This window comes from Myotis daubentonii, chromosome 1 (assembly GCF_963259705.1).
Source record: "Myotis daubentonii chromosome 1, mMyoDau2.1, whole genome shotgun sequence".
Taxonomy (NCBI): domain Eukaryota; kingdom Metazoa; phylum Chordata; class Mammalia; order Chiroptera; family Vespertilionidae; genus Myotis; species Myotis daubentonii.
In genome coordinates, this window is record NC_081840.1 from 77,961,678 (window position 1) to 77,978,110 (window position 16,433).

Sequence of the window (16,433 nt, forward strand, 5' to 3'; positions counted from 1 at the left end):
CTTCCTCAGGAATCTACTTTGCCAGCAGAGCAGTCACCTCCCTTCTTGAGGGCAGGAACAGGCATTAGTGGGGGAAGAAAGGAGGCAGCAGGACTCAGAAGCCAAAGGCTCTAAGTAGGACAATGGCAGCAGGTAGGGGAGGGATGGGGGTGCTAAATGGTAATGGCAAGGACTTAGGAGGGAGAGGGAGGCCTTCAGGGGCAGTTCCCATTCCCCCAAACCCCAAGAAAACCCCAGTCAAGGATGCTCCATTGTCCTAAAGTCCCTGTTCCCCCTTCTTATCTGCCCCCCAAATCTGAATTCACCTCTTTAAAAGATCAATTCCTGCACACCCAGCCTTGGGGTTTCTGCATCCCTCCCTCAGTCAGAGACAGGGGAGACCCAGAGACAAGGGGGAGACCTACAGGCAGCCTGCAAGGAGGCTGGCAGAGGAGGCCTGAAAGGGAGGCAGGCCTGACTGACTGGCCAGAAGCCACCTTCCAGATGAGCTCACACACATACTTTCCACCCTGGCCCAGGGCCGATGGCTGAGCGCCTTCCAGGCCAGCCTTCCCCAGTCAGGCCCAACCCCCTCTGGCCTCCCCTGTCCCTCACCAGTCCTGGCCCCAGGGGTTCCACAACAGGCTGGGGCACCCCAAACCAGAGCTGTCACCACGTTGTAGGAGAGAAGCTTCTTCTGCTTCCATGCTGAGGCCAGCTAACTCACCACCCCCCCCCCCAAAGCCCCCCCCCTCAATCCCTTATTCCTCCAAGGGGCCCTCTGGGGCTTAGAGGAGGAAATTTCCTTCCTGTCTCTAAAGACCCACACCTGGGTAAGGAGGGGCCGTAGAGGGGACAGAAGAGGTGTCAACACTATAGAGAAGGGCAGAAGGAGTTCCTTTTAAGTATCTCAAGTAGCTATTGACTCAGGGATCAGGCCAGATCTGGAAGCTGCCTCACCATGGGTCACATCCTGCTCACTCACTTGATTTCCCGATAGGGGCACTTCCCTGGTCTGGGGCAAGATGGGGTCATGGGGTCTGGGTGAGACAAGGCCCGGCTGACCACAAGGCACAGATGCAGAGGGAGGGTGATGGGACACCAGGGCCACTGAAGGCCTAAGGCAGTGGTCGGCAAACTCATTAGTCAACAGAGCCAAATATCAACAGTACGACGATTGAAATTTCTTTTGAGAGCCAAATTTTTTAAACTTAAACTATATAGGTAGGTACATTGTTATTAACTTAATTAGGGTACTCCTAAGGCTTAGGAAGAGCCACACTCAAGGGGCCAAAGAGCCGCATGTGGCTCTCGAGCCCCAGTTTGCCGACCACAGGCCTAAGGGATTCTCTCCCCCGCCTCCCTCTCTCTCTCTCTCTCTCTCTCTCTCTCTCTCTCTCTCTCTCACACACACACACACACACACACACACACACACACACAACAGGCTCCAACTCATTTTGATCCCGCCTGCGGTCAAAGACATCACCCTTTGTACAGCTTCCAGAGACATGTAGCACCAGGCCAGAGAGCAGGATCAATTTCCAAAAATGCTCTCCTTAGCCACTCAGTGCCTGGCTCTGTGCTAGGAGCGTGGCTGCTCTGACCATAGTCCTGGATCCAATAATATCTTCTGAGGTTCTGTGAGTTAGTATATTCAGACATGACAATTTGTCTCACTTTGGATTCCAAAAATACGGCCACTGCAAGTGATGACACACCCGGCCATTGCCCTCAAGGCCCTAACAGTATCTTTCTGTCAAGGAATGACTACAATTTATAGTAATACTGACCTCATCACAGCCACTGTACAAACATGTACTGTCCTTCCTTACTTTTCTTTTTTAAATATATTTTTATTGATCTTTAGAGAGAGGAACGGAGAGGGATACAAAGATAGAAACATCGATGAGAGAGAAGTCATCGATTGGCTACCTCCTGCATGGCCCCGACACTGAGGATTGAGCCTGCAACCCAGGCCTGTGCCCTGACTGGAAATCAACCAGCTCTTGTTTCCTGGGTCAACACTCAACTGTTGAGCCACACCAGCTGGGCTGTCCTTACTTTTCTCTTTTTCTTTCTTTTTTAAATATATTTTTATTGATTTCAGAGAGGAATGGAGAGGGAGAGAGAGCTAGAAACATCAATGATGAGAGAGAATCATTGATCTGCTGCCTCCTGCACACCCTCCCCTGGGGATCAAGCTCGCAACCCCAAGCATATGCCCTTGACCTGAATCGAACCTGGGACCCTTCAGTCTGCAGGCCAATGCTCTATCCAGTGAGCCAGACCAGCCAGGACTGTCCTTACTTTCCTTACAGAAGAGTAGGATGGTGTTAGGCAGACAGAAGCCCCTTAATTTAATGAAAATTTGCTGACTTGGATTGCCAATAAGAGCTGTGACATGCAGAAGTAAACAGTGGTACTTGTGAATATGTAAGTATTGTATACATATGCACATAATATTATGCATAATAACTAGTGAATACATAAGTTAAAAAACAATTGAGCTGTAGGTTAAACTTATTTCATTTCTGTAAACCCTATTTCTGCAATGTTGCTATATTTCACCTCAATCTTTAAAAGGTTAAAAAACTAAAGGAAAACGCCCCGGCCAGTGTGGCTCAGTTGGTTGGGCATCGTCCTGTACACGGAAAGGTTGCTGGTTCATATGCCTGAGTTGTGGTCCCTGGTGGCAGGTGTGCAGGAGGCAGCCAATCCATGTTCCACTCTCATATCGATGTTTCTCTCTTTCACTCCCTCTCTGTTCCTCTCTCTCCAAAAATCAATTTTTAAAAAATCTTTTTAAAAAATAAAATATTTTTAAAAGAAAAATATTTTGAGGTAAAGAGATTCATAACTCCAGAACCACTACTTTGACCCTATAAGGCTCCTCCTTATGTGCTGACCCTCCCCACCAGCCTTCCCTTAAGCTGGGAGTGGTCAGTGCTGTGTTGTGTCAGCCTAGCTCTTCTGAAAATATCAATTCTTCCGATTACACACCAAGTTCAGCCTGTCCCAGCAGCAGGGTCTCTGCTACACCCCTGTAAGCTCCATTCTACTCCCCAGTCTCTCCTCCACTCTACTGGCCTGCATGTAAGTTCTGGGTGGAGGAAAGCTGGAGAAGGCGCCCAGAAACCCAGCCCTTTCTTGGCAGGAGGCGCACCCTCTCTGCAGCCGAGAACCGCTGGGCAAGTTTTGCAAGGTGGTAGCTCCCCCTTGTGATGGGTAATGGTACTGCAAGCCAAGCCTGAAGAAAGACACAGAGGCGAAGCCAACCTCCCCCTCCCACCCCAGGACCACAGATACCACCACCTACCCCTGCCCCCTTTCCGCTTTCGGTGTACCCCCCCAGACACCTGTATTTAGAAGTAGGTGGGGGGCACTCAAGGGACTTGACCGGGTATGGGACAGAGGGTCTGCGGGAGGAAGTGAGGGAAACACTTTGGAACTTCAGGGGTCTCTGAGTTGTCACACTGCCCCCCTGTGGATACCTCAGCACTGATCACTCCAGGGTGCCTGGCCCATAGGCTCCTGGGTGGGGGTCCAGGTGGCTCTGTATTCCTGAACCTCAGAATGCTGTGACAGAACTCCCTCTAGGCCAAGGCAAGCAGGCTTCTGTAACTCCTCTCCTAAGGGTGGGGCATTGTTGTAACACTTCTCGGAGGCCTTTGGAGAGCATGCCCAAGCCTCTCCGGGAAGAGTGGGGAGGGGGGTGGCTCTAACCTGCACACATCCTCCTAAATTCATCCTCGCCCTGGGGCCAGGAGAATCTTTTAATCCCATCTTCACACTTAAAAGGTTCTTACATTTTGTAGTTTAAAAAATGCCTGCAGCCGAAACCGGTTTGGCTCAGTGGATAGAGCGTCGGCCAGCGGACTGAAAGGTCCCGGGTTCGATTCCGGTCAAGGGCATGTACCTTGGTTGCGGGCACATCCCCAGTAGGAGGTGTGCAGGAGGCAGCTGATCGATGTTTCTCTCTCATCGATGTTTCTAACTCTCTATCTCTCTCCCTTCCTCTCTGTAAAAAATCAATAAAATATATTTTTAAAAAATGCCTGTAGGTATTCTGTGAAGATGGGATTAAAAGATTCTCCAATAATAACATCTATATTATTGCTCTGTGCTAAAAGTTTCATTTGTTAAATGTAAACATTTAAAATATACCAAGTATTTTCAAAACCATCTTAGTATTAATTTTGTAATATACCAGGGGCTCCAACAATGGACATGACTGAGGTGGCTCTCAACCCTCCAAGAGGTGTCCCCAGCCTCACATCTCATTCTCTTCCAAAGCACAAGGCAACCATATGGTGGAGTCTTCAACTCCCCCATTCCCTTCAAACATAGAGGTTTCCCCATCTTGAAAAGCTCTCTCCTGGATACTGCTGCAGTCTCGAATGATTTCCCCCTTTTCTCTCAAGCCAAGGATATTCAAAAGCTGTCTGCATTCCTTTCCCAGCCAGCTCTTTTTAATCCAATCAACATCTGTATCCCAACCCAGGATACTCAGAAATTTACTGAAACTGCTCCTTAAAAGGCCTTCCTGACCCTTTTTCTTCCCACCCCAGGACTTTTCCTTTCTTTTTTTCCCCAGCATCAATTTATTTTTCCTAGAATTTGGATACAATAGCTGCAGCAACACAGTGCTCAATACTATTCAACCCTCACTTTAGGTTCTTAAACTACCTCAGCATTTGTAAATGTGAATTCACATTCCAGTAAAACTGGGAAACCAAAATTCGACATACCAACAAATTTACTCAATGTTGATGTAACTACAAAATTTTATATGTTAACACGTCGCCTTTACAGATTTGGGCCTTTAGAAACTAGCTTACAACACAAAGTTACTCTTTGCTTACCTGTCCTAACCTATTTAGTGTTACGCCAACAGACTCCCTTTCCCATAGCTTTTACCATGAAGAGACAGGTGATTCCTCCCTTTAAGTAGGAAAAAAAACAAACGCACACACTCACAAAAAAGTTCCCACCCAGAAAGAAAATGTTAACAGAACTATCCAATTGTAAAGTATCAGCAGATATAACACTGGAAATAGGTCATGGGCAACTCTGAAGTCTTTTACCTAACTAGTATAACAGAAAGTTGCAGTGTTGACCAAAAGAACACACAGGTTTCTCATTAAACTTTGTTATTTTAATGGGTCTCAAAATTCTGTGACAGATTTTTGGTCATGTTGTTTCCATTAAAAAGTACTGATTTAAAAAACTAATAACTTAAAAAGTGCCACACACACAAAAGAACCAAACGGTCCACAAAACATCCTCCTTTCCTTCTGAAGGTTTTGCGATGCATTGTAATCATTAACCAGTCCTTTACTATTAAACTTAAATGGCCAATTGAGACACAGTTCTGAGACCATTCTTCCACCACTGATTAAGACGGGGGTGGCAGGTGTTGGGAATAATATTCATTTGGCTTTCTGGGAAGACCTGGTGACTTTGCATCGCCAGCTGCCTTCTTGTCGACGGCTTTGATGACACCCACAGCAACTGCTTGTCTCATGTCATGAACAGCGAAATGGCCCAGAGGAGGGTAGTCAGAGAAGCTCTCAACACACATGGGCTTGCCCGGAATCATATCGACGATAGCAGCATCACCAGATTTCAAAAACTTAGGGCCATCTTCCAGCTTTTTCCCAGAACGACGATCAATCTCCTTCAGCTCGGCAAATCTACCAGCAATGTGAGCTGTGTGACAACCCAGCACAGGTGCATATCCAGCACTGATCTGGCCTGGGTGGTTCAGGATAATCACCTGAGCTGTGAAGCCAGCTGCTTCCATTGGTGGGTCATTTTTGCTGTCACCAGCCACACTGCCACGGCGAACATCTTTGACAGACACGGTCTTGACACTGAAGCCCACATTGTCCCCAGGAAGAGCTTCACTCAAAGCTTCATGGTGCATCAACAGACTTTATTTCAGTTGTAACGTTGGCTGGAGCAAAGGGGACCACCACGCCGGGCTTGAGAACACCACTCTCCACTCGGCCCACAGGGACAGGACCCATACCACCAATTTTGGAGACATCCTGGAGGGGCAGACGCAGGGGCTTGTCAGTTGGACGAGGTGGTGGCAGGATGCAATCCAGAGCTTCAAGCAGCGTGGTTCCACTGGCATTGCCATCTTTACGGGTGACCTTCCATCCCTTGAACCAAGGCATGTTAGCACTTGGCTCCAGCATGTTCTCACCATTCCAACCTGAAATTGGCACAAATGCTACTATGTCAGGGTTGTAGCCAATTTTCTTAATGTAGGTGCTGACTTCTTTCACAATTTCCTCGTATCTTTTCTGGCTGTAGGGTGGCTCAGTGGAATCCATTTTGCTAACACCAACAATCAGCTGTTTCACACCCAGTGTGTAGGCCAGAAGGAGATACCTGTCCATTCTTGGAGATACCTGCTTCAAATTCACCAACACCAGCAGCAACAATCAGGACAGCACAATCAGCCTGAGATGTGCCTGTAATCATGTTTTTGATGAAGTCTCTGTGCCCTGGGGCATCAGTGATGGTCACATAATACTTGCTGGTCTCGAATTTCCACAGGGAGATGTCAATGGTGATACCTCACTCCCGTTCAGCTTTCAGTTTATCCAAGACCCAGGCATACTTGAAGGAGCCCTTCCCCATCTCAGTAGCCTCCTTCTCAAATTTCTCGATGGTTCTTTTGTTGACCCCACCACATTTGTAGATCAGATGGCCAGTAGCGGTAGACTTGTCGGAATCTACGTGTCCAATGACAAAGATGTTGATGTGAGTCTTTTCCTTTACCATCTTGGGTTTGAGTAAATGGTGGTTTTCATGATACTTGTGTTCTGGCGGCAAATCCATTGAGAAAAAGCCCCAGGCCTTTTTCTTCCTTTCACTTTCTTTATTTTTTATATAAAATTTGAAATTTTAATGGAAAAAGATAATAAATCTGAAAAGACATAGATTATGTTTGTAAACTGAAGAGCAAACATCTAAAAGAAAACAAGAAGAGAGGCTACAAATTGATAAGAAAATCATAACCCAGAAGGAGAATGCCTAAAGGATATTAGTTACTAGGCAAGTCACATGGCTAATAAATATAGGATGATCAACCCCACTGTAGTCTGGGATATGGGAATTAAAGAAAACAATCATAATTTGTTTATTTAGAGTATCAAAGAATATGAAGGCAGTAATATCCAATGCTGGTGAGAATAATAGGAAAGTAATACTTTCAAACTTACAGGAATGTGACCTGCTGTAATATTTTTTGAAAGAGTTACCTGCACCATTTGTTATAATGAAAACTATATCCTCCAGCCCTGGGAGGGGGCTCAGTTGGTTGGAGCATTGTCCCGTGCAAAATGTTGTGGGTTCTCCTCCCAGTTAGGGCACTTACCGAATTGTGAATAGTCAACCTGATGTTTCTATCTCTCTCTATGCCCTTCCTTTCTCTCTAAAAATCACTAAAAACATATCCTTGGGTGGAGGACTGAAAACAACAGCCCTAGCCGGTTTGGCTCAGTGGATACAGTGTTGGCCTGAAGACTGAAGACTCCCAGGTTGGACTCCGATTCCGGTCAAGGGCACATTCCTGGGTTTCAGACTTGATCCCCAGTAGGGGGCGTGCAGGAGACAGCCGATCAATGATTCTCACTCATCATTGATGTTTCTATCTCTCTCTCCCTCTCCCTTCCTCTCTGAAATCAATAAAAATATATTTTTTTAAAGAAAGAACTATGGGCTGTAAAAACCAGTGTGGATTGGGGTCAGTGACACAGAGGATGCTAGAGACCCAGCTGTTCCTCTTAACACATTGTATGCGGGAAACGTATTTATACATTTTACTTATACGTTTTACATTGACTGGTAGTAGAGCACAGGACACGTATTAATACGTTTTTTATAGACTAGCGGTAGAATGCAGGTAACGTATAAATATGTAAACTAAAGTTATCGTAATTTTACTGAACATTGCCATTTGTGCAAAAAATTAGCAAAAATGGCCCACACCACCTGTTAGCGTGCTATAAAAACTACCCGCAAACAATGTGTTAAAAAGCCGACACCACAAACTGAACTTACAAGGTCCTACTTCCTCTGAGCTCTAGCACCAGGGCCAGGCTCTGGGGAACACAGACACATAGGAGGAGAAACTAGATTGTCTGGCATTGGGGCAGGAATTCAGGGGCAGCTTTCTCCCAGACAGAAGTGCTCAAAGGGATGGATCATTGTTCCTATGCTCGGACCTCCCCGGTCCCAGGGCTGACTGGCAGCCATTTCTGTTTGCTCTGCCCTGGTTATTCCCTAAGACCCCACCTCACCCAATTTACAACACCACCCAAGCTGTGTGCAGCAGCTTTTGCATATGAATGGCCTGTCCTTGCTCAGGCTAAAATCTCTCAAACAAGCTTTAGCTGGGTCAGGGAGCCCCAAACCTATCAATAAAAGGCCCAAGACCCGGCACCAGCACCAGCCTGCCTTGCTTCATAGCTGGGCCTCATCTGGGTACTTTCAAACTTTATACAAAGAGGAGGAATCTGCAGGTCTCTCTGTAGCTCCTGCTAGGTGGCCCCAGGCAGTAGCTGACTTTGCACCTCTCTGGAGACCCAAGAGCCAGTGTACCCAGTGGTCAGTGTCAGACAAGACCAGATTACAATTCTACCTATCCACAAGTGACACACTCAAGGGGCAGACTCAGTGAGCACTAAAGCCCCACTGAAGCAAGTCCTGCTCCATAAAGGTGTCTCCTGCACAGCAGCTCTCCCACTGTACTTGCAGCTGGTCCTCACAGCCAATTGGCCTGGAGCTCAATTTCTCCCAGTGACACCAACAGCGATCAAGTCTCAACTACAAGACTGTGCACACAGTCCACACAGGGGCGCACATAGAGCTCCCAGCTCAGGTGACTGGGGAGGCTAAACCACTGGGCCCTATAGAACACCCACTACACAAGGCCACTCTACCAACTCAAGGAGATATAGCAGCTCTACCCAGCATATAGAAACAAACACAGGGAAGCAGCCTAAATGCAGAGACAAAGAAACATGCTACAAATGAAATAAATGGAAGAAAGCAAACTACTGGATATAGAGTTCAAAACCACAGTTATAAGGTTAGTCAAGAATCTTCTAAAAAAAAAAAAAAAGAATCTTCTAGAAACCTCCAAAAAAATGGAAAAGGACCAAGAAATTATGCATACACTGACTGAAATAAAGAATATCATACAGGGATTCAACAGTATATTAGAGGAGTCTCAGAATCAAATCAACGATTTGAAATACAAGGGAGCAAAAAACACCCAACCAGAAGAGCAAAAAGAAAAAAGAATCCAAAAATATGAAGATAGTGTAAGGAGCCTCTGGGACAACTTCAAGCATACAAACATTCACATTATGGGGGTGCCAGAGTAGAGAAAGAGAGCAAGATATTGAAAACCTATTTGGCCCTAACCGGTTTGGCTCAGTGGATAGAGCATCAGCCTGCGGACTCAAAGGTCCCAGGTTCGATTCCGGTCAAGGGCATGTACCTTGGTTGCAGGCACATCCCCAGTAAGGGGTGTGCAAGAGGCAGCTGATCAATGTTTCTCTCTCATCGATGTTTCTAACTCTCTATCCCTCTCCCTTCCTCTCTGTAAAAAATCAATAAAATATATTTTTTAAAAAAAAAAACCTATTTGAAGAAATAATGACAAAAAACATCCCCTACCTGGTGAAAGAAATAGACTTAAAAGTCCAAGAAGTGCAGAGAACCCCAAACGAAAGGAACCCAAAGAGGACCACACCAAGAGACATCATAATGAAAATGCCAAGGGCAAAAGACAAAGAGAGAATCTTAAAAGCAGCAAGAGAAAAAACAGTTAGTTACCTACAAGGGAGTACCCATATGACTGTCAGCTGATTTCTCAACAGACACTATGCAGGCCAGAGAGAGTGGCAAGAAATATTCCAAGTGATAAACAGCAAGGACCTACAACCAAGATTACTCTACCCAGCAAAGCTATCATTTAGAATTGAAGGTCAAATAAAGAGCTTCACAGACAAGAAAAGGAGTTCATCACCACCAAACCAGTATTATATAAAATGTTAAAGGATATTTTTTAAGAAGAGGATGAAGATAAAGAAAAAGATAAAAAATATGAACAAGCCCTATCCAGTTTGGCTTAATGGATAGAGTGTTGGCCTGCGGACTGAAGGGTTCTAGGTTTGATTACGGTCAAGGGCACATGCCCGGGTTGCAGGCTCAATCCTCAGTGGGGGGTGTGCAGGAAGCAGCTGATTGATGATTCCTGCTCATCACTGATGGTTCAATTTCTCTCTCTCTCCCCCTTCCTCTTTCTGAAATCTATAAAAATATATTTTTAAAAAATATGTGAACAACAAAATGGCAACAATTACATACCTATCAACAACTGAATCTAAAAATCAAAATAAAAGAATAAGAAATCTAATGAACAGAATAAACTGGTGAATAACATAGAATCAGAGGCATGGAAATGGAACAGACTGATGATTCTCAGCTGGAAGGGGGTGGGGGGAGGCGGGAAGAGATTAAACAAAGATTTTATATGCATATATGCATTACCTATGGACACTGACAATAGGGAGGCAAAGGCCTGGGGCAGGGCGGAAACTGGGTGGAGGGGGCATTGGGGGTAAAAAAGAGGAACATCTGTAACAATCTCAACAATAAAGATTTAAAAAAGAATTTGGAGGGACAGTGTTCAAAGGACAGTGCGATATAAATTTAGTATCTGGCATCATTGGTTTTCGTAGCTTCGTGCATGTTAAACCTGGTGTGTGTTTTTTAACTGATTTTGAGTAGAGGGACACATCGATTTGTTGTTCCACTTATTTATGCATTTATTGTTCATTCTTTTTTTTATATCCTATTAAGAGTTTATTAAGAAATTTTGTTTCACAGGCCATACAGAAATAAAAGGACTATGGACGGGCTTTCAGGAAACAAGCATGGAGCTGAGGAGGGTCAAGATAGGGCCTTGGTGGGTGCATTCCTGGGGGAGGGGGCCCTCGCATTCCTAGTGGAGGGGGCCGCATTCCTGGAAGGGACATGCCCACTGGAGTTCCTCATCCAGGGGGGATCCCTATTGGCGGACCCATGGGAGGCCTCATACCAGGAGGTGGGCCCATCATGCCTGGAGGGGGTGCCCCTTGGCCCATAGATGGGGGCCCATAGGTGGGTACTGGATTGGGGCCCCTGCAATACCAGCTATGGCAGCAGCTGCAGCACCTGCAACAGTGCCTCTTGCTTGTGGGGTCATCACCTGTTGAGGTGGTCCACCAACCCCATGAACTGGCCCAGCAAGTCCTGCAGGGGCCTGGGGCATGGGAACACCAGCTGGGATTCCTCTGCCAGCAGCCGGGCCTCCAGCAGCTCCAGCAAGTGGCACTCAGGGCAATGCCAGTATCTTTGGGAGGAGGTCCTTCTACTGTCATTGAGACCAGGTTCTCCTCTTGAAGTAGCACCAGCCTGAGGACTCACTTCTCTTCTCTTTCAGCTTGTTTTGAGTTTTTTGGCTTGATCTTCCTGAATTCATCACAATCACATAGGATCAAATTCATATGCTTGCCGAAAGCCTTGAAGGTGCCAGTGAAGATACGACCATCTTGCAGGATGCGCCTCATCCTGTAGTCGATGTGCGGAAGCATCTTGCTGCTCTTGCCCACAGTCATGGTGGTGCTCTGATGGCTCCGATTCCCGTTGGATTCACCTGTGCGGAGGCCTGGCCCTCGGGTAGCCTGCTTCCTGCCACGACTACCAGCATTGGTTGATTCTTGTATGTGCCCTGACTAGGGATGGGATCAAAGCCACAACCTTGGCACATCAGGCTGCTGCTCCAACCAACTGAGCTACCGGACCAGGGCCTAAACCTGGTATTTTTATTGATATAGTTGGTTTTTTCTTAAAGAGCCTAACCGGTGTGGCTCAGTGGTTGAGCATTGACCCATAAACCAAAATGTCACTGGTTTGATTCCTGGTTGGGGCACATGCCTGGGGTTTCAAGCTCAATCCCCAGTAAGGGGCGTGCAGGAGGCAGTTGATGAATGTTTCTATTTCACTATCCCTCTCCCTTCCTCCTCTCTAAAAGAATCAACAAAACATATTTTTTTAAAGTACTTTGGGGAGACAAACATTCAGACCATAGAACCTTGGCTCCTGCACTAACTATGATAGTGTTACATGCAATAAACACCAATTATTCAAGAAAAATTATCTTACATATAATAATATTACATGCAATAAACATTAATATTTCAAGAATAAAAGGATTTTAAGTATAATAATATTATCAAAACTGTACTCACATAGTATGATACCACAAAAGTTGTAGGAAATATTAAAATTCTGCAAATAACAGGATTACTTCTATGATATTCTAGAACATCTCCCCCCCCCCGCTCTATTATTTAAAATATATTTTATTGATTTTTTTACAGAGAGGAAGGGAGAAGAATAGAGAGTTAGAAACATTGATGAGAAAGAAACATTGATCAGCTGCCTCCTGCACACCCCCTACTGGGGATGTGCTGGCAACCAAGGTACATGCCCTTGACTGGAATCGAACCTGGGAACCTTCAATCCGCAGGTCTATGCTCTATCCACTGAGCCAAACCAGTTAGGGCTCTCTGGCTCTATTTTTGTTCATCAGTTTACATTGTTCGTTATATTCCACAAATGAGTGAGCTTGTATGATATTTATCTTTCTCCAATTGACTTATTTTGCTTAGCATGAGGCTTTTAAGGTCTATTTTGTTGGATATGAGTATTGCCACTCCAGCTTTTTTTCTTTTCCATTTGCATGGAAAAAAATTTTTTTCTATCCCTTTACTTTCATCCTCTGTGTGTCTTTTGTTTTGAGGTGGATCTCTTGTATATAGTTGGGTCATGTTTTTGTATCCATTCAGCTACCCAACACCTTTTGATTGGAGCATTTAATATATTTACATTTAGGGTTATTATTGAGAAGTACTTATTTATAGCCATTTTAATTCTGTTTGGCTAGGTTTCTCTCTCTGTTTCATCTTCTCAGCAATCCCTTAAGCAATCCCTTTATCATTTCTTGTAATGCGGGCTTGGTGGTAATGAACTTCTTTAGTCTTTTTTTTGTCTGGGAAGCTCTTTATTTGACCGTCTATTTTGAATGATAGCCTTGCTGGATATAGTAATCTTGGTCTCAGATCCTTGCTTTCCATTACCTTGAGTACTTCATGCCATTCCCTTCTGGCCTGTAGAGTTCCTGATGAGAAATCAGATGTCAGCCTTATGGGGACTCCTTTGTAGGTAACAGTTTTCTTTTCTCTTGCTGCCTTTAAGATTCTCTGTCTTTAATTTTTGGCATTTTAACTATGATGTGTCTGGGCAAGGGTCTGTTTGGGGTTCTTCTTGTTTGGGGTTCTCTGTGCCTCATGAACTTGTGTGACTTTTTCTTTTACCAGGTTAGGGAAGTTTTCTACCATATTTCTTCAAACACCTTCTCTGTTCCTTTTTCCCTTTCTGCCTCTTCTGGCACACCTACTATTCTAATATTGTTACATTTCACATTGTCCCACGGCTCCCTTAAGCTGTCCTCCTGTTTTTTAATTGGTTTTTTCTTTTTGGTTCTCTGATTGAGTGATATTTTCAACTCTGTCTTCTAATTCACTGATTTGATCCTCAGCTTCCCCTAATCTGCTGTGTATTCCTTCCAATGTGTGTTCTTTTTTTTTTAATTAAATCTTTATTGTTCAGATTATTACATTTGTTCCTCTTTTTTCCCCCCATAAACTCCCCTCCTCCCAGTTCCTGCCCCACCCTCCACCCTCACTCCCCACCCACTGTCCTCATCCATAGGTGCTCGATTTTTGTCCAGTCTCTTCCCGCATCTCCCACACCCCTTTGCCCCCCAAGAATAGTCAGTCCATTCCCTTTCCATGTCCCTGATTCTAATATGATCACCAGATTATTTGTTCACTTGATTCTTAGATTCACTTGTTGATAGATGCATGTTTGTTGTTCATAATTTGTATCTTTACCTTTTTCTTCTTCCTCCTCTTCTTAAAGGATACCTTTCAGCATTTCATATAATCCTGGTTTGGTGGTGATGAACTCCTTTAGCTTTTCCTTATCTGTGAAGCTCTTTATCTGACCTTCAGTTCTGAATGATAGCTTTGCTGGATAAAGTAATCGTGGTTGTAGGTTCTTGGTATTCATCACTTTGAATATTTCTTGCCATTCCCTTCTGGCCTGCAAAGTTTCTGTTGAGAAATCAGCTGACAGTCATATGGGTATTCCCTTGTAGGTAACTGAGTTTCTTTCTCTTGCTGCTTTTAGGATTTTCTCTTTGTCTTTTGCTCTTGGCATTTTAATTATGATGTGTCTTGGTGTGGTCCTCTTTGGATTCCTTTTGTTTGGGGTTCTCTGCGCTTCCTGGACCTGTAAGTCTATTTCTTTCACCAGGTGGGGGAAGTTTTCTGTCATTATTTCTTCAAATAGGTTTTCAATATATTGCTCTCTCTCATCTTCTGGCACCCCTATAATTCTGATGTTGGTACGCTTGAAGCTGTCCCAGAGGCTCCTTACACTATCTTCGTATTTTCGGATTCTTTTTTCATTTTGCTTTTCTGGTTGGGTGATTTTTGCTTCTTCGCATTTCAAATCTTTGCCTTGATTCTTGCACTCCTCTGGTCTGCTGTTGGGAGTCTGTATTCTTTATTTCAGTCAGTGTATGCTTAATTTCTAGTTGGTTCTTTATCATAACATCGAGGGTCTCATTAGATTTCTTGTAGATCTCACTACATTTATCGGCGGCTTCTAGACAGTTCTTGAGAGACCTTAAAAGTGTGGTTCTGAACTCTTTATCTTCCATTGACAATTTTGTCCTGTTTCTTTGTCTCTGAATTTTTTTTTTATGCTTTCTTGGTGCACCCCCTAGTGGTCTTTGTGTGCAGTCTTGTTGTAGTTAAGCCTTGATTGTTGTAGTTAATACTGGGGGGATTTGACCTCCAGGCCAACTGGCTATGAGAGTCAGCTGTGTCTGCAGTGGGAAAACTTCTGTCCTCTGGGGAGGTGCTAATCTAGCCTTTGCCTGAGGCTATCTGGCAAATGGCTCTGTGCAGGGCTTGGGCGGGGCGGGTTGCACTGGATCAAACAGGGCGGGTGGAGCAAGCTGTTATGGCTGCTCTCAGTTCCATCCCTAGGTGCTCTGCCTCACAGAGTCCCAGCAACCGCTGCAAACCTCAGAGAGAAAGCTGCCTTCGAGTTCCGACTGAAGCCACACAGTCCCACTTCTCCGGAGTCTGAAACTCCCTCCCAATTGAAAACAACAACCGCGCCCTCCGCCGCCAGCCCGCTCCAAGCGCGCACTCCGCACCTGAGTATTTCTCTTCAGCACTGCGCCTCCTCTGAGTCTGGGTATGATATTCTCTTTCCTCCTAGTTGTAGAATTTCCACTCAGCCAGCCTTCCTGTGGTTCTGGATGATGTCCGTTCCATCTTTTAGTTGTTTTTTGAAGTGGTTGTTCGAGGCAGCAATCTCCGGCATTAACCTATGCCGCCATCTTGGTTTCTCTCCAACATGTGTTCTTTATTTGTGTTATGTCATTCTTTATCTCAGACTGTTCTTTTTTCATAGTTACTATATCTTTTTTCCTACTGCTGAGTATTTTTAACATCATTACTCTGTTTCAGATAAATTTCTTATCTCTGCTTCATTTCTCTCTTCTTCTGGAGAATTCACTAGTTCTTTCATTTGGGGGTTGTTTCTTTGTTTCCTCATTTTGGTTGTCTGTTTGGGTTTATGACTATGTATTAGGTAGATCCTCTACACCTCTCAATCTCTAGTGCAGAACAGTGTTAAAGGCTGTTTCTGACTAATTGGATCAGGCAAAGACTCAAAGCCTCCAGAGATGGCCTCTGTCTACAGATTAATAGGATTCCAACTTGAATTGCCCCCAGGCAATCGTCCTCAGGTATGGAGAGAGTTTTTCAACAGGATGGTGCAGTTGCTTCTGCCTGGAGGCTAATTGTTACTTTTAATTTCTTAAGTCAGTGGTTGCCAAACTGCGGCTCTTTGGCCCCTTGAGTGTGGCTCTTCCACAAAATACCATGTGCAGGTGCACATGTACAGTGCGATTGAAACTTAGTGGCCCATGTGCAGAAGTCGGTATTTTGTGGAAGAGCCACACTCAAGGGGCCAAAGAGCCGCATGTGGCTCTCGAGCCGCAGTTTGCCAACCACTGTCTTAAGTGGTCTCAGGGTAAGGTGTTTTCCAATAGGGTGTGTCAACTGTCTTCCCCCCAGGCAAGGCAGATGTCTATGTGGGAAAGATGTCCTCTGTGTGAGGGAGTGACTCAGCCCAGGAAACTTGGGGTATCTGCCTCCTGAGTTCTATCCCCCGAGTCCCCAGTCCTGGGTTCTGTTCCCACAGCTCCAGTCCACTTCACCCTCCCTCTGCCAGAGCAC

General features: G+C 45.1%; 3 pseudogenes; 1 reads left to right on the forward strand and 2 right to left on the reverse strand.

The window, feature by feature from the left end:
• Positions 1 to 5,411: 5,411 nt before the first annotated feature.
• LOC132240355 (elongation factor 1-alpha 1-like) lies at positions 5,412 to 6,928 on the reverse strand (annotated as a pseudogene).
• Positions 6,929 to 10,639: 3,711 nt separating this feature from the next.
• Positions 10,640 to 10,788, forward strand: LOC132224724 (small nucleolar RNA SNORA8; annotated as a pseudogene).
• A 62-nt stretch (positions 10,789 to 10,850) lies between these two features.
• On the reverse strand, positions 10,851 to 11,747 carry LOC132225046 (small nuclear ribonucleoprotein-associated protein B'-like; annotated as a pseudogene).
• Between the last annotated feature and the right edge of the window lie 4,686 nt (positions 11,748 to 16,433).